The following is a 20300-nucleotide window of genomic DNA, read 5'->3' on the forward strand; positions in this document are numbered from 1 at the left end:
ACTTTAGTTGCCTTTTTTTCTGCAAAATAACCACCAGCCAAAAGCCTTGCATGTCTAGATATGTGGGCTAAGTATACCCACTGGTCGGGTAAGCCTTGCTGAGTATTAGTATACTCAGGGTTTGTTGCCACAATATTTTCAGGGCACGCAGACGTAGACTTCTGTCCCTGCTGCGTCAAGTTCATCCGCCGGAATGCAGAGGGATGGGAGGTCGTGGAGCCAGATGTTTAGTTAGGAATCTCTCTAGGCACACTTGTGGTAGTTATAGGCCCTTTCCTTTAGTTGGACCTGGATTTCAGAAATGCGAAGTTTGTAAATTATATATTTATTCACTCTTGGTTTGTAAAACTTAAAGTAAAAAGTATTGTGTATATTTGTTGTATTTTCAATTATGTGTCGTGCTTGTACCATCTGCGCCCACCTTCGCGTGGGTCTATCGGTGATGTTTCGATCGGGACGTGGGTTGAGAAAGGATCGCCAAATTAAGCCGTTAAGCTAATGAGCCCGATGTGTTCAAATGACGGCCATTACGCTTAATTAGAGTTTTAATTTGGCGGTTCCGTCACACCGATCCCCTTCTCGACGCACCAACCTCGATGCATCCACGTTGTCGCTCGCCGGAGACGAAGCAGCACCAATAGAAGGATCCTAGCCGCATCTCCGGCATGGATGGACCTCACCCTACCCTACTCAAACCAAACCTAATAGTATAGGGTACAAACACTGGACAATCAAATCGAAAGTCCCCCATCATCCTGCATTGGCTAGGCCACCCGAGGCGAGGGGAATTGCTCGATTTGGTCGCCGGAAGGAGAGCCGCGTGCGCTTCGCCCTGTGTTGGATCTGTAGCGAGGGGAAAGTGAAGGGAAGAAGACGCATATCAACTTTTTTTTTGGTTGAAAGTTTGAATCTTAGATCCAAGGTGATCATTGATCTCCGCTTTGAAAATAGGATGCATTAAGGACACTTATCTCTCTCACACACTCATACTAGTGCTCCGAAATTAAAACACTCCTTTGAACTAGATCTTGACATAACCTGGTGAACGTTGCTGGGGAGTTTTACATCCCAATTTGGGAGTACAAGGTGAGGGTGGAAGAGCAGATAATGAAGAGAAAAGTCTACCCTCCTGAACTTGTCACCGAGTTTAAAAAACTCCCTTTAACTCCAAAATTGGATATCCTACACTCTAAACTCTGGAAACCATTTGATTTATCTCTCCCCTCGGACCAAAACCATCCTGGTTTTCCCTACAGCAGAGCGGTTTTTCCTCTTTTTTTTCTCCCTCCAACTTTCATAGCAAGAAAAAAATAGTTAAATAGGTCTATTTTTTTTACAGAGGTAGAGTAGGTGATAGGGAAACTATTTTAACTATTTTTTTGTTGGAATGCAAAAAATTGAAATATAAATATTTGAATATGGGTAAAACATTGAATTTTTAGGGCATTAAAACATACTCTAAAATTTACCAAATTTGAAACTTAAGGTTAATTTTGAGATTAATTTATCATGTTAATTTTATTTCACTCATGCCATAGAAATTTTCAAAATTTTACTAAAATAATCAAATTTGGTACAAATTTGCCCTTTCTGAACAAACTTAAAATATTGCTATGGAACATTAGTCAAATCACATAATAAACTAAATTGAAAATAAATGTTAGGTTTCAAATTTGGTAATTTTGGAGCACATTTTGATACCCTAAAAATTTAATTAAGCTTAAATTTTACCAATTTGCATTCCAAATAAAAACAATAGTTAAAATGGTTTCCTATCACCTACTCTACTTCTATAAAAAAATCATAATTTTTAGCCTATTTAACTATTTTTTCTTGCTATGAAAGTTGGAGTTAGAACAAAACAAAAAAACCGCTCTGTTGTGGTGATAACTAGGGTGGTTTTGGTCTTTGGGGGCGTGGGGGGTGTTAAATCAAACGGTTTTAAGAGTTCGAGGTATATGATGTTAGTTAAGGGGTCCTTTTGGACTGACAAGTTCGGATTGCAATATATGACTTCTCTCCATAAGGCATCCTCTAGTGGTTGCCGCTGGCATGGGCGATTTCGCCGGCCAGCGTAGCAACATCAATATTTTGGACTTTGTGCATGTGAAGGAGAAAGCACTCTCGCTACACGGTTAGCTCAGCGCTAGCGTGAATGTTTTTCTACTATTCATCTATTAAACAAATCCTATTGCTGGCGACTTCGCCAGCCATCGGAGGAGGCCTAACGAAAGCCACACTGTACCAAGCATGGATTTGCATCTTTTATTGCTTCGCTGAAAGATGCAAACAACTCTGCAATCTAACCTTTTCGATCTTGTCATGTGGTACCACTGAGAAAGTGAGGAGGAAACTCATTCATGCAGGACGACGGACGCCATGGGAGCAACCGATGCAAGCAGGTGGCAGTTTTCCATGTAAGGAATCTCTGCCCGACCTCGACAGGCGAGGGTTTGGCTCTGTTTGGGCTCCTGCATCTGCATGCGTTCTTTTTTTTTTTGAAAAGTTGCATGCGTTCATGTTTACTTTACTCCTTTCCAAGCCAAGCATAGTGTCACGCCCGACGACTCTTCTCGTGCTCCAGTGCTCCACGGTGCTCGTTGCTGATCATCCTACGAACAGGCTTGTCGTCTACCAGCAGCCAGACAGGATCGTTGCCCTGCACAAGTGGAATCAGATGTCCTCAATTCCAAGGAGGACACAGCTTACCTGTGATAGCTTACCTGCACAAGTGGGATCCAAGTGGAATCAGCACTAAACCACATTTTCAAATAACCGTCTATTATTATTTTATTATTTGACCAACAAACGGAGGCTCCACGTTCGCTCTCAAGGATTAGAAATTTCCACATTAATCGGAAAAAATAGAAAAATAAAAATTACCCACCACTACCATTACGATAAAAATTAGCCTAAAATACCCCTGTGTCTAATTAAAAATCACCCACCAATGCCATTATGAAAAATTAAATATAAAATATCATTTAGCTATGTATCAGTTACAAATATATACTATTAATAAAACTAAAGCTAACAACAATCAATCAAAATAAAATAAGAATAAGAATAATTATCTGCTTAATATTATTAAAGCTCGACAAATTAAATTGTTATTATAGGTAGATCATAGTTGAATTGTTTTAATCAATAATAAGACATAATCAATGATAAATGAACAGGATGATGTATAGTAAAAAAATAATATAACCTTTAATTAAGGACACAACGATATGCAAATTTTTGAGTTTTCAATACTAGCCGCGCAAATGCGTGGGCTATACGCCTAGTTCCTTAGAATAATATAAACGATCAAATATAAGAAAAAACTATTAAGCTTTACCACATTACAAGTAAGTTAGAAATTGAAACCAGGGGATTTGCAATTTTGGTCTGGTGTAATGGAAGTTAAGGAGTTCTTCTTTGCAAGAGGAAGGTTTATTATGCACAATGGAGTCCAAACAAGATTTTGAGAGGATCGATAGATAAAGAAAAACCCATTAATGAACCGGTTCCCATCCTTATGCAGATAATTTTCAGAGGGACATACAGAGCAAGATGTGGTCGCAGCTGTCTAAAGAGGAAGAGAAAAATTACTTGAAGGATAGTTGCCGTCGCTTGGAGAGTGTAGTCATGGAATTCTTCTGTAAGGTTGGAAATTCTCCGGGAGCAGATTGAGGCTTAGTACCTTAGCTTTTCGTTTTGTTGGTTTGATCTAAACCTGGGTATCTTTGGTGGCGTGTGCCAGCGGTTTTTGTATTGCGTTTCTGTTTGTGTGGCTGTAGATATTTGCTTGACAATGGTCGAGGACGGAACTTTTTCCTTTATTTTTAAAAAAGTTAGAAATAGAAAATATTTTGAAAAATGTAGTGGTCAAAAGATATCTGAACATATAGGCCATACGCAAAGCGCTAGCTAGAAAAAAGAAAAAGTGCACAATAGAGTATATTTATAATTTTATGTTACACCCTTCACTTCCAAACAAATTAAATTAAACGAGGTACCAACAAGGTTTTTCTAAAACACAATTTTGACCAGTACTTTTGGTACACAATATGATTTATAAAACAGAAAAAGAATATATTGTTACGGAATTATATGTAGTTACAAACCTACCTGTATCATCTCCATACATTAATTTTAATCTATATAAAATATAATTTGTAACTATACTTTGGAGTAATTTGACTTAGGTTAAGATAAATATATATAAACCGTCACTTATATATCCGCGACCGGAGCACTATCACTTTAGCGTCAAATCTACCATTATTATTTTTCATTTCAGTCAATTTAATACGTCAAAAGCTAAGCTATGCTTAGTCAAAGATGAGATTTGACAGAAACGAAGAAAGTTACTTTATAAAATCCCCTCTTCCACCTATAGGCATGAGTGGCTGCCCGGACCGACCAACATGGCCGAGGCCGACGTGCAGCAAGTCCACAGATCGATACCGCAAGCGGCGGCAGGCAAACCAACGGCCGAAACGTCATCGGCCCGGGGCCGAGAGGACGATGCCCCCCCCCCCCGCCGTCCTTGGAGCACTGGGTGCTCGGGGGGATGGATCCATGGATCATTGGATGGATGGGCGTGCTACTGATCCCCTGGCAGCTCGATTAGCTAGCAGGCTGTCATTAGCTAGCACTGCTTCAAGCTCCGGCTGCCGCTGGTGCTGACACTGACGGCCGCTCTCAGTCTCAGCTCAGCGTACTTAAAAATAATCCCGGAGCTAGCGGGCTCACTCCCCCCAGGCTCAGGAGCTTAGCTTCTTAAGCGAGCCCAGGTAGTAGTAGTACAAGCCACCGTCCCATCCACCAGGCCGTCGCCCACCTCCACTCCATCCGTTCTTGCTCCTCCTGCTCCAAGTACGGCGGCCGCCGCCGCTCACCGGATCCGAGAAGAACGGCCGGACGACTCGTCTCCCTGTCGATTGCTCCTCCATGCATGTTCCTTTTGTGCTCGCTATTATCCCGTGATTATTACAGGGGAAAAGAGGCGTGAGATTAGAAGGCCCAGAAGAGATTGACAGAAGAGAGCGAGCACCCGGCGCCGCGGCCGGCATGGAGCGCATGCCGTCTCCGCCGCGTGCTCGCTCCTCTTTCTGTCAGCCTCTCTCTCGTCCTGACCGGGCCGCGACGGCCGGCCGGCTCGCTCTGATCTGGGCTGCCACGCCACGCGCAGCGAGGCAGGCGAGACAGACACCGCCACCACCACCAATACTGGAATTGGGGGGATCGGGAACCGTACCACGCGGAGATGGACGACACGCATGCTGCGCGAGGGCGGCGGCTTTTGCAGGCAGCAAGGACATGTCACCTCATTATCTTCTAGAGGTACGCATAGATTTCTCATATTTTTTTGCTCTCGATCTGATCCCTTCCGGTCAGGCTGTCGCGGGGCTACTACCGAGGAAGAGGATGAGGATTGGAGGCTGCCGCTGCCGCTGAATTGCTGATACTGATGGCCCGGCCATACACGGCATGGAGGCCGGGGAGTTGAAAGAGTACTTGCTTGCTTCCACGCCTCGCAGGGAGGGAGCGAGCGAGCGAGTTTGCGGTAGGTTTTGCAGTACACTGAAAAATGATTGGTAGTTTCGCAGTTCATTTTTTGAGGATTTCCCTCTCCCCCACTCTCCAGACGTGCTGCCTTGGGAGCTGAATCGGGGAGGTGCTGACAGTACACTGCGGCACTGTGAGGATTTAACAGAACAAAGACTACTGCAGGTGCATCATCTCTCTCTTCCTCTCCCTTTCTCGTGGTGCAGGCGTGCAGCTCATCTTCTCCCATGGGCACTGTAGCCACTACCCACTCGCTTTTTCTGCTCTTTCTTGCTGAGGCCCCCTCTTCTTGGCCTGGAGTTCTCCTGCGGCCATGGCGATGCAGGTGGCTGTGCCGCTGTGGATCGGAGCTCCTGTTGGCTCAAAAATGGGGCATGGAGGGCACCATGTGATGATCCGTATTTGGCAAAGGCAGTGGACTCACCTTGCTTTTGCCAGATCTGGTTTGCTTCAAGGTACCTTGTTTGTATCTCTCTACAATCACACAACTAGTCAGCTACACAAGTCACGCACACATAACCCCTATATGGTTGCTGCTGCCCCCCTCCTCGATCGGCCTTCTTGATTTTTCATCTCCTCTCTCTACTCTCGTATCATCATGTCCTCGTCTCTCTACCTCGGTCTCTTAGAGACGCAGGGAGAGTAGAGAAGAAGCTGCTAATTTTTACAGGCTTGCTAGCTGATGAACATGTTTGTATTTGGTAAGAGCCACTGCTCTTTCGTTTCATTGTTTTCATGGCTTCAGCGTGGCCTGCTTTACCATTCATTATCTTGTGGCCCTTCATCATGGATGTTCTGTTGACCCATTCGCTGCTGCTGCTGCTGCTTTCTTCCCTTTTATTTCTTTCCTTCTTTCAGGATTTGGGCGTCATGAATTAACGGGCCACACAATTCGCATATTTTGCTTATGACCAAGGTATGCACATCAGCACAAACCATTTCTTTCTAGTAGCAAATTGAGCGTAATAAACGTATCGTTTGCGGTTCTAAAAAAAAGTTGTTGCTCGTTTTGTGCACATGTTGTTGATATTTGGATCTTTCAAGTAGTTTTGATATGTTCCAACGACTTTTCATTTGAAAGTTTATGTGCTACTCCAACGACTAGGTAGGAGTAGATTTGATGGAAGAAACTTGGAATGCAAAGACCATTTCATGAGATGAACCGACATTTTATCTGCATCCCTTGTTGAGTGCAAAATGGATTGGCTGCGTTAGAAGTAATATCATCTGGGGTAGCTGTTAAGTTAAAATCAGGTGGGTTGTAGAATATTCGGTTTTCTGGTGCTATATATCTATTAATCTCATCTTCAGAAATCAAGATAATTGGAGCATATAATCAAGGTTAAGTGGCAATAACTTAATCTTTGTCCTAGATAGTGGAGCACCTTTTTGTTGCCTTTCTCCACTTCAAGAGAGAGGATACATGTGGTATATGCAGAGAGAATGAACCATTATATCAGTTGAATCTTAGTTCAAGTGCATTGCAGTTTGTTTGGGGTTGAAATGTGCTGGATTAGGTCTGCTACATGATTAAAAATTGAATGTTAGACCATGCAAGCTAATTTATAGTTTCATGTTTTTTCTGTGGAATGCTAGTTTTGGTTTCAGGCCAGGCCGTTTATTTTTTAAAAAACTCAGTAACAAATTAAAGAAAGGCAGACTTCCCTTCTTCTGAGAAAAAAAAATATGGAGGAAAAAAACTGTCATGCAACCATACTGTGCTGCTTCCTCTGCATGCATGTTTTCTAACATTGCAAACCACTAAACCAGCACCATATGATGAACCAATACCACCATATGTCAAGCAGCAATATATGTCTAAAACTTACTTTCTATGGTTGCAAAAAGAAAAAAGCTCCTGTTCATCTTGGTTTTCTTGCTGTTCTGTTGGCTTACTTACTGAACTGCACTACACTCCAAATATATATACAGTTGGGAAAATGAATACTGATCCAACAGATGAAACTTGAAACTTTTTTATATATATAGTATGGCCCCTATACCATGGTGAGTGATATGGAGCAAATATGAGTTGCAATAGCTTTATATGAGGGGTTCATGGCACTCGCTTTACTAGTTAATAAATAATCTAGAAACATCACACTGATTACATAATGTTACTTCGAAGTGACTTGTGTATTGTTGAAATGAATCTGACTGTTGAATTGGATGAACCATTTAGCAAGTCCATTCCTTTGCACTGAATTATTTTCAAGTATTTATCCTAATTGTATAGAGTAGTTCATGGCAAAGGAACCCCAGCTACAAAGATTTTCAGAAAGGGGAATTCAGGTGAGAAATAGGTAAGACTAGTAATTCATAGTTGAGGGCGTTTGGACAAAAAAATGGTGACTATTACTAGATCATTGCCTCAGGTTGACTAGTAATTATAGTAAGGGTGTAAGGATCGTGGCCCAAGAAGGGGGGTTGAATTGGGATTTTTTCAAAATTCTATCTAATCCTTAACCTAGACTAGTATTGCTCAATCTATAAATTTGAAACCTAGTCACTAGAGCATGCTAGCACAAGGTCCTTAGGTAGGTAAACACACTATCATGATCATGTTACCTAAAAGATATCACACTAGCAAGATCAAGACCTAAACAAAAGGTCACACTACCATGCAAGTTGTCCTAGTCAAACTACAAGCAATCAAAGGCAAGAGTAGCAACAAAACGATTTAATTACTTGAAATGAAAGTAAGAGACACGAGACAACCGGATTTTTTCCCGTGGTATCGAGGAGTTGACGCTTCCTCCTAATCCACGTTGGAGCACCCACACAAGGGTATAGCTCCCTTGCTTCACCAAGGAGCAAGTGATCACTAAGAATGCTCTTTCTCCATCTCCGGAACGGCGAGCTTCACACCGTGTACAATCTTTTTATCTTGGGGCTCCTACAAACTCCAAGAGCTCACCAAGAACCTCTCGATCACCAAGACCGGCTAGGTGCCGTCAAACACCAAGAGTAACAAGCTCCTAAGCCTTCACTTGACCTACACTCAGTTGGCCCTAGCTCAAGCACACTTGCTACACTTGCAAAGGATGAAATCTTCAAGGTTGAAGCACAAACAATTCACTAGATCTTTTCTCTTTTGCTCAAAGCACTTTCTCTTCTTCTCAAGGGTGGCCTCAGGTATTCAGAGTGTCAAAGGCAACTGAAATGAGCCATGGGGTGCCCTTATATAGAGTGGAAAGAGTTACATAACCGTTGGAAGTCCACTGCAGAAAAACCGTGAGCACCGGAAGAACCGATGGGTGTCAGATTTGAGGCGTCGGTTCAACCGGTCTCTCTGTGTCCAAATTGTAGCCGTTGGTGTTCTGACACAGTATCCAGGCTTGTATCATTGCACCGGTGCATGCTCCGTAGGGCATCGGTTCAACCGGTGCTGAAGAGGTTCACTGATCAACTCAAACAAGCTCTCTGGAACATATGACGTCTAATGCACCGGTGCTTTGATTCTGAGGCGTCGGTTCAACCGGTGCTGAAGAGAAGTTGAAGTCCACCAAAACATGCTCTCTGGAACAAGGTACATCCAATACACTGGTGCTTATCTTTTGACCGTCGGTTCAACCGGTGCTAGAGAGTTTGACTTAGTTCCTGCCTATATCCAGAGAAGATAGACCGACAGGGCATCGGTCCTTCCGCCAAGCATCGGATGCTCCGACGCTAGGGCACCGGTTCAACCGGTGCTACTGTTTTTCTATGTTTTCAGCTGAATTGACTTGGATTGGAATGTGGCTTTGATTGTTTCTTCTTCCAAGAGTTGTGTTAGCTTCTATTGACCATCTTTTGCTGTTTTTGAGTGAGTGTGCAAGATTTCTAAGGCCAACTCAATTTCGATCAAGCTACTAACTCATGAACCCTTCTTAATAGTACGGTCAAGAACTAAAAACTATAAACCCTAGCTAAATCAAGTGTCCTTCATCTCCTTGTGACACTTGAGACTAGAAAGGTCCTTAATCTTTAAAATTGAGTCCTTGGCACGCATGGTTGTTCCGAATTGAGGGGTCTCTTTTCACATTTCATATGAGACTAAATTAATCATTAATTTATCCTTCAAAACACACGTTAGTCGCATACGGTTGTCATTAATCACCGAAACTTACCATTAACATCTATCGGCCTAGATGCACTTCAAAGGGGCCAGAATCATTGCCTTAGGTTGAGCAATTATATGAGGAGAATTTCACTATTATTATTTCTAGGTTTGATCGCAATGAGAATCCCCTAGCGTTGATGTGTTTAACCGGTCGAAGTTGGGTCTCACCTCTCCCATGATTAATCAGGCAAAGATATTGTTGAACTCTCACATGCCATCAAGGATTTAGATTAGGATTTCTGAAACAAAGTTGATCAACCCATATTGAAACCCAAACAATTTATATAAAAAATGTACTCTAGTGGTTTCTAGGGTATCTGCTCTACCGCAACATTAGTTTTTCACTAGGAATGAGGCATGTAAATTCTTTTAGAGGTAAATTACAATCCTTATAAGTGAAGTAAATGAATGTGGATTATAAAAGGGTCTATAGAGATAATAACTTGTCACATCAAACTTGTCTCAAGGTACTCTGCTTGCTTGTCAGCCAACCAGCCAGCAGTGTTTTTCTCTCACACCGAATCAACATCAGCCACTAGCCACCAGCCAGTCGGCAGTATTTTTCTCTCACAACAAATCAGCACCAGCCACAGCCAGTTGAACAGAGTGAGAAAGTTGCTGATCTTTCTTTGTGGAACATCTAAACAAGGGTTTTACTGCTTGCTCAATGGAGTTTTCTCAGTCTAACAACATTTTTAACTCCTGTTTGATTGTCATTCAAAACAAACGGGTAATTTTGCATTAATTCTTATCAGAGTTGAACGTTTAAGCACATACCCAGTTTAACTGACACCACTAGTGGTTTAACCATCGTTCAATTTTTCGAGGAAAAAAAACATCAACTGGTTTGGTTTTTTCAAGTCCGTTTCATCGGTTTAACCACAATTATGGATAGTTAAGCTGCATCACAAAGTCCACTCATCTGTATCTTGTCACCATTTTCAGAGTTTACTCATATATCCTTCTCTGTCAAACTAAGTTATACCTCGTGCATGAAATTTTAGTTTGAACAAAGTGGCAACTAATAGATTCTTCAAATAAATGAACGTTGCCCTTTATTAATAGAATGGTTATCTAGGTTTTTTATCTACTCACTTCTCATCCTCTGCCAATCAAGTCTTCATCCATGCTCACACCACTACATCCATGTAGCTCAAATTTCATCACCGGCTATATTATTTACCAAATAGAATTGTTAGTCCATCAATAACAAAATCCAAATTAGGGACCTAGGAACATATAAGTTGTTAAGTATATCACATGCTCTGCTCTGTTTGGGATTTGGGATGGAGAGGGGGAAACAGAATCTTGGTTATTGGTACAGATCGGTTTGGAGCTTCAGTGTGGATGACGACAGGTGGAGATGGCTGCTGGGGTGGAATTCCATCGTATCCTAGCATGCCGAACGGTGTGCATGACGGTGGTGGTTGAGGCGCACCGGTGTGGAAGATCTCAAGCATGGACACGGACGGCTCGCTGGGGAACAATGACGGCCGCCCTTCCATGATGGCTAGACGGGTCGCAAATTGACTCATCTGCCTCTGGAGATCATAGATGGCGGTGGTGAGTGTGTTCAAGACGGGGAATTGCCCTCAGAGGCCGGGGCAGCGGAGGTCGGACGGTTTCGAGTTTGTGGCTGGCGGAGCTGACGAGGACCGTGAGTGGTTCACCACGGCCGGTTGAGTGGCGATGGCGGGTGCGGCAGAGCCGGAGTTGCATGAGGGGCTTGACATATCTGATACCAGAGTGTCAGGGCTATGGCTGCAGCGTAGGTTGTAGCTATGGAATGTGGGCAGCTAGGGCGAGGGCTCCCGGCGGCGGCGCTGCCTCGACGCCGTCCTGACGCCAGCATCGAGCAGGGAAAGTACGCTAGCGAGAATACAGAAGATCTGATTGATCTCCAACTTAGTTCCGTTTACAAATCAAATAAACCCACATGCTAACAACTGCCTACACGATCTACTCTGTAACCGACGAGGAGCGTGCTCTCCATGGCGCGTTCCCGAGTGCGACGTCGCGTCACGCCGCGCATCTCCTTTCGGCCATGGACGTTCCTTCTCCTTTCATATACGCGGCCCACCATAACATTATGTTTTGTGCTTATCTATACAGTGTCATATACTTGCTTCTTTACTAGGACTGATTCCTCCATCCATCAGATGCACGAACTGTTTAGCCATTCCTGTAGAAATATTGTCCTTTTCCACTTGCATTTTCTGGAGATCTCTAAAGTTGTTCTGTTCATGTACATTATTGAAGTAACTATTTGCAGGGTGCAGTCTCTTATCAATTTTGTGTGTGTTTCTGACAATTGGAATCAATCATGCAAGCGGCTTCTGTTAAAAATGAAGCTGGATTGTCGCAATTTCACCTCACTGGATGTTTTCTGTTCAACTCGGTTGTACTTCAAATCTTCAACCGCAGGTGGACTTGTTCTTGCTTCACTTGAAATGGTGGCCAATTTTCTTAGGACATTGCAGGGTTACATCATGGACTTTGAAATCGGTAGTTTATTCTGGGGTTGTTTTCTGCAATTTTTCTCATATAATTCTGTGTTTAAATAAGTGAGAACGCATTTCACTATCAAATTTTGGAGAAAAAAATTGAAGGAACATTTTCCTACTTTCTTATGAATATCAAAACAATTGTATGTTCTTTTTATTTAAAAAAATTGAACAATGGTCAGGCATATATGCTTGTACTTACATACTTGTGCACATGTTTATGCGAATTAGTAAGTTTGTCTATAAAAGTCATTCAGGTCCTATTGTCCTTTCAGGGGTACTCTTCTAAGTTGTACTACCTGGCACCTGCAGATTACATTGACAAGGTTTTACCATCTGTAGATTGAATTATTAGAAAGAAAGGTGCCTTTCTGAAGTTGCAGGTTTTTCTCTTCCACTATCTGTGATATTGAGACTTACTGTGATTTAATGATTTAACTCAACAATGCTGCAGTTGATGTTTTTATAAAGGCATTATTTTCATTTAAATTTTGAACTTGGGAGATTGGCCTTTGCACTTAGTAATATGACTTGCTTTATCAAGTATACAAGAATAAAAATTTGCCACAGTTTTCTAACCGAACAGAGTTGTTCATGTTGTGAATTTCCCAAGTGTTTTTCTAATCCTCTCTCTGAACAAAATTTGAAAGACAAAATTTGAAAAAATTGAGCAGTGAGGTGGTTTTGTTCCCTTTTGTTTTAAGTGATTAGGATTTCCCCCCAAGAATACAAGTGGTTAAACACTTAAGATATTCCTTTTTACCGGGCTGGAAAAGTAATACAGCTAAATTTGTTATGAGTGAGCGGATTAGATACAGTTCGTGGGGCAAAAGAGCTAGCCATAAGCCATCTTTGAAGTACCTTCTGGAATTTATTTCAGCTGAATGCCTATCTCGCCACAAGAATGACCATATTCACTGGTGTGCCATGTTTTCAAGCATACTGTAGCAGATGCTTGTTTTTTTTCCCAAAAATCAAAATGAATGACTCGTTACTATGATGTTCCTGTCCCTTCTCCTTCCATACAAAAAGGTATTCATGAAATCTGTTTCAATTTAGACATACAAATGCAGTATAAAATAGGTTACTAATTGCTATGGTATGCCCGCCCTTTCTCCTTTCTTAGAAAAACCTGAATTAATATGCACAAAATGTAGAATACATGAGCTGTTTTAGGAATGATGTAGGCGTTTTGGTATCAAAATTCAGAAGAAGTCCATCAACTTATGATTTTACCACCTCCATATGGCAGTGACTTATAGCTAATTTTCGGCAGATTTATCTACTTCTTGCTCCTCCTACTTTCTTTCCGAAAATAGGACTAAGAACTTACTTCATTAAAAGGAAATTGTTTAGAAGCTGTTAAGTATATATGTATATGTATGTAGTAGTATAGATAAGATAGCTATTTGGCGCATATGGTCATGTGGTCCATGTGGCCCATATCCCTTGTATATACGTTGAATCGTTGCTCTAATGGAGATATTCTGGATCTTTCCTCAGTTCCAGCATGGAATTAGAGCAGGTTGGCTCCTCCCCACCGTCGCCGACGCTCGCCCTGCTCTAGCCCTCCCTTCCCGCCCCTATTGGCCGCCGTCGCGGCCCTGTCTGCCGCCCGTCGCGGCGCCCGTCCCCGCCGGCTCCTCGCACCGCCCGTCGCGGCGCCTGTCTCCGCCGGCTCGTCCTCGCGCCGGCCCGTCGTCGCCCGCTGTCCGCTCATCCTCGTCCGGCCGTCCCCACCTCCTTCATCTGCTGGCTGCCATCGCGGCCGCCTCAGCTCCGCCCGTCGCGGAACCATCCTCGTGTCGCCGTCCGGCTGCCATCGCGGCTTGTCGTCGCTGCCATCCCGCCGGCGCGGCCTTCCTCGTCCTCGTTTGTGCTAGTTGCCTCTCCGATTGCTCTCACGGCTGGTCATCTTCCGCTGCTCCTATATATTGCTATTTGCCTATTTTGCTGTTATCTGGATTCTCGGTGAAATGTGGGGTTTCTTCAAAGAGGGATATCAACAGAAAAGGGCTCAATGTTATCACTGTGGTCGCTGAAATCACCCTGCCCAGCGTTGTTTTAAGAAATATCCCCATCTTTTGAGAGAATTCAGGGCCAAGCGAGCTGTATCTCAATGCAGCAATGGTGTTGCTCCTCCTATTGCTTCCTTTTCAGTTATGCCTCCTAACCCTATTTCCACAGCACCCCCGTCTTCACCAATTATCAATACCTACATGTCCAGTGGCTCTCCTGTGTCAGCTTCCGCTTCAGGTGTTTCTCCACCTTGGGTCTTGGACTCAGGAGCATCGTTTCATATGACCTCTGATAAATCTCAGTTGGTTTTATGTCAACCTGTTACTAATTGTCAACATATTCAAACTGCTGACGGTAGTACCTGCACAGTTACCCATCATGGCAATCTTGCTACTTCCCAATTAACCGTTTCAAATGTTTCCATTGTACCCCAACTTTCTATGAATCTTATGTCTGTCGGTCAGCTTACCGACATGAATTGTTTTGTTGGGTTCAATGATACCTCTTGTTTTGTTCAAGATCGTCACACAGGAGCTCTTCTTGGTACTGGCCATCGCCATAAGAATTCCTTTGGCCTCTACATCCTTGATCATCTACATTTGCCACCGTCGTTATCCACATCTTCATCATTATCTTCATCTTTTGCTTTTGCTGCAGTTCCCTTTCGTCAGTGGCATCATCGCTTAGGCCATTTATGTGGTTCGCATCTATCCACCTTAATTAAACAGGGTGTTCTTGGTGATGTGCCTATGGACTCTTCTTTTCATTGTACTAGTTGTAAGCTGGGCAAACAAATACAATTGACATATCCTACTAGTACCTCTAGAACTAATAATCCTTTTGATCTTGTTCATTCTGATGTCTGGGGTCCTGCTCCTTTTACTTCAAAAGGTGGTCACAAATACGATGTTATCTTTGTTGATGATTACTCTCGGTATACCTGGATTTACTTTGTGAAGCATCGTTCTCAACTGTTATCTATATATCAGTCCTTTGTTCGTATGATTCACACCCAATTCTCGTCTTCTATTCGCATTTTTCATTCTGATTCTAGGGGGGAGGGAATATTTATCCATTGCCTTTCGTCAATTTCTTTCATCTGAAGGCACTCTTGCTCAATTATCATGTCTGGGTGCTCATGCACAAAATGGTGTTGCCGAGCGCAAACATCGTCAGATAATTGAAACTGCCCGTACTCTATTGATTGCATCTTTTGTACCTGTTCATTTCTGGGCTGAGGCTGTATCCACTGCTGTTTATCTCATAAATCTACAGCCTTCATCTCGTCTTCAGGGCAAGTGTCCTGGAGAGGTCTTGCATGGATCCCCTCCTAGTTATGATCATCTTCGAGTGTTTGGATGCACATGTTATGTTCTTCTTTCTCCTCATGAGCGCACTAAGCTGACTGCGCAATCGGTTGAGTGCGTTTTTCTTGGCTACAGTCTTGAGCATAAGGGTTATCATTGCTATGATCCTTCTGCTCGTCGTATCCGTTTTTCTCGAGATGTTACTTTTGATGAGACTCGTCGCTATTTTTACTCGTCCACTCTTCCATCAACATCATCCCTTGAATCTCTCTCGTTTCTTTCTTTGCCACCTATCTTCATAGAATCACCTGTGCCACCACCTGTGCCATCATCTGTTCCATCCACGGAGCCTATCGTGCCTGTTCATACACCTCCAGACTCTGCTGATACTTCTCCCCCATCTGCACCCCTAAATTCTTCTAATCCTTCTCCATCTGCACCTCCACCAGCTCCTTCTATTACTCCTTTTCCTCTTCACTATAGTCGACGTACTCATATACCACCTACTTCCCCAGCTATTCCTGCCAGTACCACAGAAGATGCTACTTCCAATGATGCTACATCCTCTTCATCTCCTCGTTATAATCTTAGAGACCATTCTACTATTTCTGCTCCTGACCGGTTTGGTTTTTGTGGTGCTATTTGTGAGCCATCTACCTATCAGGAGGCAGTTGGTATTCCAGTTTGGGAGGATGCTATGGCTGAGGAATTTGCAGCTTTGCGGCGTACTGGTACCTGGGAAGTGGTTCCCTTACCTGTACATGCTGTCCCTATAACGTGCAAATGGGTGTACAAAATTAAAACTAAGACGGATGGTTCTATTGAAAGATACAAAGCTCGCCTAGTAATTCGCGGTTTTCAGCAGTCTTATGGGCGTGACTATGAGGAAACTTTTGCTCCGGTTGCTCATATGACCACTATTCGAGCTCTTATTGCTGTGGCTTCCATTCGCTCATGGACCATATCTCAAATGGATGTCAAAAATGCTTATCTTCACGGTGATTTACATGAAGAGGTCTATATGCAGCCACCTCCAGATGTGAAAGTTCCTCCTGGATATGTTTGCCGCCTTCGTCGTTCTCTTTATGGTCTCAAACAAGCACCAAGAGCCTGGTTTGAGCGTTTTAGCTCATTTATTACAACAGCTGGTTTCATTCCGAGTGATCATGATCCTGCTTTATTCGTTCACATATCTGCTCGTGGTCGCACACTGCTGCTTCTTTATGTGGATGATATGCTCATTACTGGAGATGATCATGACTATATTGCCTTTGTTAAAAAATCGTCTTCGTGAGCAATTCATGATGTCTGATTTGGGACCTTTGAGTTATTTTTTGGGCATTGAGATAACTTCCACGCCTGATGGTTATTATCTCTCTCAGCAAAAGTATATTTAGGATCTACTACTTCGTTCTGGTCTTACTGACACTCGGACAGCAGCAACTCCCATGGAGTTACATCTTAAATTGCGACCCAATGATGGTGTTCCTCTTCAGGATCCCTCTCGATATCGTCATCTTGTAGGTAGTCTTGTCTACCTTACTGCCACTCGACCTGATATTGCACATGCAATTCATATTCTTAGCCAGTTTGTAAGTGCACCCACCTCTGTCCATTATGCACACTTGCTTCGGGTCTTGCGGTATCTCATAGGGACATCATCAAAATGCTTGTATTATGCTAGAACCAGTCAGCCCAAGCTGCATGCTTATTCTGATGCTACCTGGGCAAGTGATACTACTGATCGTCGTTCTATTACGGGCTATTGCATTTTTCTTGGTACTTCTCCCATTACCTGGAAATCCAAGAAATAAACTGCAGTTTCACGGTCAAGTGCAGAAGCAGAACTTAGAGCTCTTGCTACAACCACTGCAGAAATTGTTTGGCTTCGTTGGTTGTTGGCTGATTTTGGAGTTCTTTGCTCAGATCCTACTCCTCTTCGTTGTGACAGTACTAGTGCTATTCAAATTGCCAATAATCCAGTGAAGCATGAGTTAACTAAACATATTGGTGTTGATGCATCTTTTACAAGATCTCATTGTCAGCAATCAACAATTGATCTTCAATATGTTCCTTCTGAGGTTCAAGTGGCTGATTTCTTCACCAAGGCCCAGACTCAAGATCAGCATCATTTCCATTTATCCAAACTCAATGTGTCAGATTTGATCTCTTCTCATCCACCTTGAGTTTGGGGGGGGGGGGTGTTAAGTATATATGTATATGTATGTAGTAGTATAGATAAGATAGCTATTTGGCCTATATGGTCATGTGGCCCATATCCCTTGTATATACGTTGAACCCTTGCTCTAATGGAGATATTCTGGATCTTTCCTCAATTCCAGCAGAAGCAACCAACGCCAAATCAAGACAAACTTGCTTGGCTGAATTACATAAAGGCCACTACTCGTGGTATAGCACGCAACCAAGGGGAACTACGCAAACACAGCAGAAGGCAACTACTCGGTAGGTTTGGATGAAGTATAAAATGCAGAATAGCTAATGGTTCATGGCCATGTGCATTGGTGGATGAAAAAACAAATATAATGGCTGCTCGTGCTTTGTATTAGTGTATATATATGAAATCAGAGATCTGAGTGGATATATATCTAGTAGTGTTTGCCTCTTTTCTGACCACCCTGTTGTTGAATAGGCAAAAAGGTTGCTTATAATCTGGCAGAAAATACCATATTTCCATGCTAAGAGAATGATCATTCCAGTATTGCAAATGTCTCAGGAACTGCTACATTCAATGAAGCTAGCTATGCATTCCCAATGTCAAAGAGGTTGATTGTAGACGCAACAGGATACATGTGCAATACTGCTAGAGCCTAGAGGGATAGAGAAACATGAATTACTACAGATCAGGTATCGCTGACCTACTTTGTTCCCTTGTGGACCAGTTCAGTTATGCATTACCGCAAACTCAATTCCATTGATGGCTTAATTTCTTTATTTAGCCGTCAGGTTACCAAATGAATCTGCCAGCTTTTGAGGAACCATAAACAAGAAGCAGCAGCTAAACGGCCGTGGTGAACGTGGAACTGAATTTTGGAGGTAATCCCTTTGCCCATGTATTAATCTTCTGAAAATTTTCGGTAACTGATACTAAAACTGGCTATCACCGTTTCCACGGTATTGATCGGTTCTTCTTGTTTCTCCATCTCAGGCACGCAGTGAAGGTCAAAGTTTGCTGCTGGTGAGTAAGTGAATTGCCAATATCTTCTGTTTCAGCCAGAGCAAGGCGTTCAGTGCCCGTCAGCGCGAATCCAACCACTCAAGGGTACGAGTCACACAATTTCGCTTCCTCCTCAATGTCCTCAACCCAGATCGACTATTTAGGTGTCGCTTTCAGCAGGATGGTTACCCACTGAACTATGAAATGTTGCTGTACGATCGTCAGTTACGACTTACGACTTGCCACTGACTTTCAGCCTGCTTGTTGGAGAGACATCGCACTCCAGATCAGTTGAGGCCTTGATGCTAAACATTGCGTTTGTTACTTAGCTGCCAATGCAAAGTTCACTCGAGCTGGACGGTTCCCCGCCAATCCGCCATTCCAACAGCTGGCTGCCTAAAGAAATTGATGCAGTTAGTACACGAGTAGTACCAGTTTCTAGCACAAGTGTAGTGAATGTAATGTGGCACTGGTGCTGGTACTGTACATGATCTAGTTTATTGCTTGGTGGCCGTCATTCCAACAACTTTCTCAACCTCTGAGGAACAAACTACCAGATATAATATAACCAAAGGTGGTGGTCATCATCTCCCATGTGAAGACGAATGGCCTCCTCAGTAGGAGCAGAGGGTTATCGAGTGAGCACTGCTATACAAACGACTCATCTGTATGCATATATGATTCTGTTACAAGCAGGGAGATCAAAATGTTCAAATCGTTTTGTTGCTGTTCATTTATGTGAAACATTTCATACAGCCCCTCTTGGTAACTCGGAGCCAAACTGCGAACCAGATTCTTTTGGCCGTTGATTCTCGAACGAGTGACTGCTCAAGTGATCTTTGTTTCAGAAAAAAGACTGCTCAAGTGATCCGAGCCATTTGGGCCCTGCTTGTTTCCGATTATAAGTCGATTCTGGATGGAAATAAGCGAGAATTCATGTAACGTCCCGCCTATCCGAAGCCGGGCTCGTTTACCTCTGCCAGTTTTCTAAAGACATAGGCTGCCCTTACAGACCAACACATGTCTTTTCTGCACACTTTTTCCTCACTCGTGCGCACCCGGGAATAACTTTTTGGACGGTCACCCATCCCCAAATTGCTCCGGGGCAAGCACGATTAACCTCGAAGTTCTTTGAAGAACGGCTTCCGGAAAAGAAGTTGCAATTTGTTGTTATGAGTATCTTATTAATCCTATTAAGCTCTGGCTCGGGGTGTCACATACTCACCTCCTTAAGAGACCGACATCCCCGTCAGTCAATCCCAATCCAGGAACGTTCTCTCTTGTCCACGTCCCGTACGTCCAGTGCCAACGGCCCATGTGCCACATCCGTGCGTCCAGTGCCAACGATCTCTGTGCCACGTCCGTGCGTCCAGTGCCAGCGGCGCATCCCAGATGTCCGCGCACTGATCCGCCACGCGCCAGTCCACATGCCGGTGGCATCTGCGCCCCCACGCGCCCGTGCTCATGCCCGCGCACTTACGCCCGTACGTGACCGTGAAATCGCAAGAGTCGGCTCTGATACCATTCTGTAACGTCCCGTCTCCCCGAGGCCGGGCCCGCTTACCTCTGGCAGTTTTCTAGGACATAGACTGCCCTCACAGATCAACACATGTCTTTTCTGCACACTTTGTCCTCAC

At 43.4% G+C, this 20300-nt stretch overlaps 2 long non-coding RNA genes across 51 annotated transcripts; one reads left to right on the top strand and one right to left on the bottom strand.

Annotated features, from left to right (window-relative positions):
- Positions 1-1999: 1999 nt before the first annotated feature.
- LOC120705228 lies at positions 2000-3731 on the bottom strand. The gene is made up of 2 exons (XR_005687844.1): positions 3595-3731; positions 2000-2723 (listed from the first exon to the last, which is right to left on the bottom strand). It is a non-coding gene; the product is annotated as an uncharacterized LOC120705228 (long non-coding RNA).
- Positions 3732-4536: 805 nt separating this feature from the next.
- LOC120704098 lies at positions 4537-19416 on the top strand. Of its 50 annotated transcripts, XR_005687442.1 has the most exons (12): positions 4618-5331; positions 5386-5554; positions 5636-5721; positions 5857-6011; positions 6415-6472; positions 12083-12163; positions 12438-12545; positions 17831-17951; positions 18223-18353; positions 18446-18542; positions 18655-18768; positions 18920-19416. It is a non-coding gene; the product is annotated as an uncharacterized LOC120704098 (long non-coding RNA). The 50 variants fall into 50 exon arrangements; XR_005687414.1 differs by having other exon boundaries at positions 4614-5554; positions 11931-12163; positions 18655-19412; XR_005687418.1 differs by having other exon boundaries at positions 4549-5554; positions 5857-12163; positions 17834-17951; positions 18844-19412.
- Positions 19417-20300: the final 884 nt, after the last annotated feature.

This window comes from Panicum virgatum, chromosome 4K (genome assembly GCF_016808335.1).
Source record: "Panicum virgatum strain AP13 chromosome 4K, P.virgatum_v5, whole genome shotgun sequence".
In the NCBI taxonomy this organism is placed as follows: domain Eukaryota; kingdom Viridiplantae; phylum Streptophyta; class Magnoliopsida; order Poales; family Poaceae; genus Panicum; species Panicum virgatum.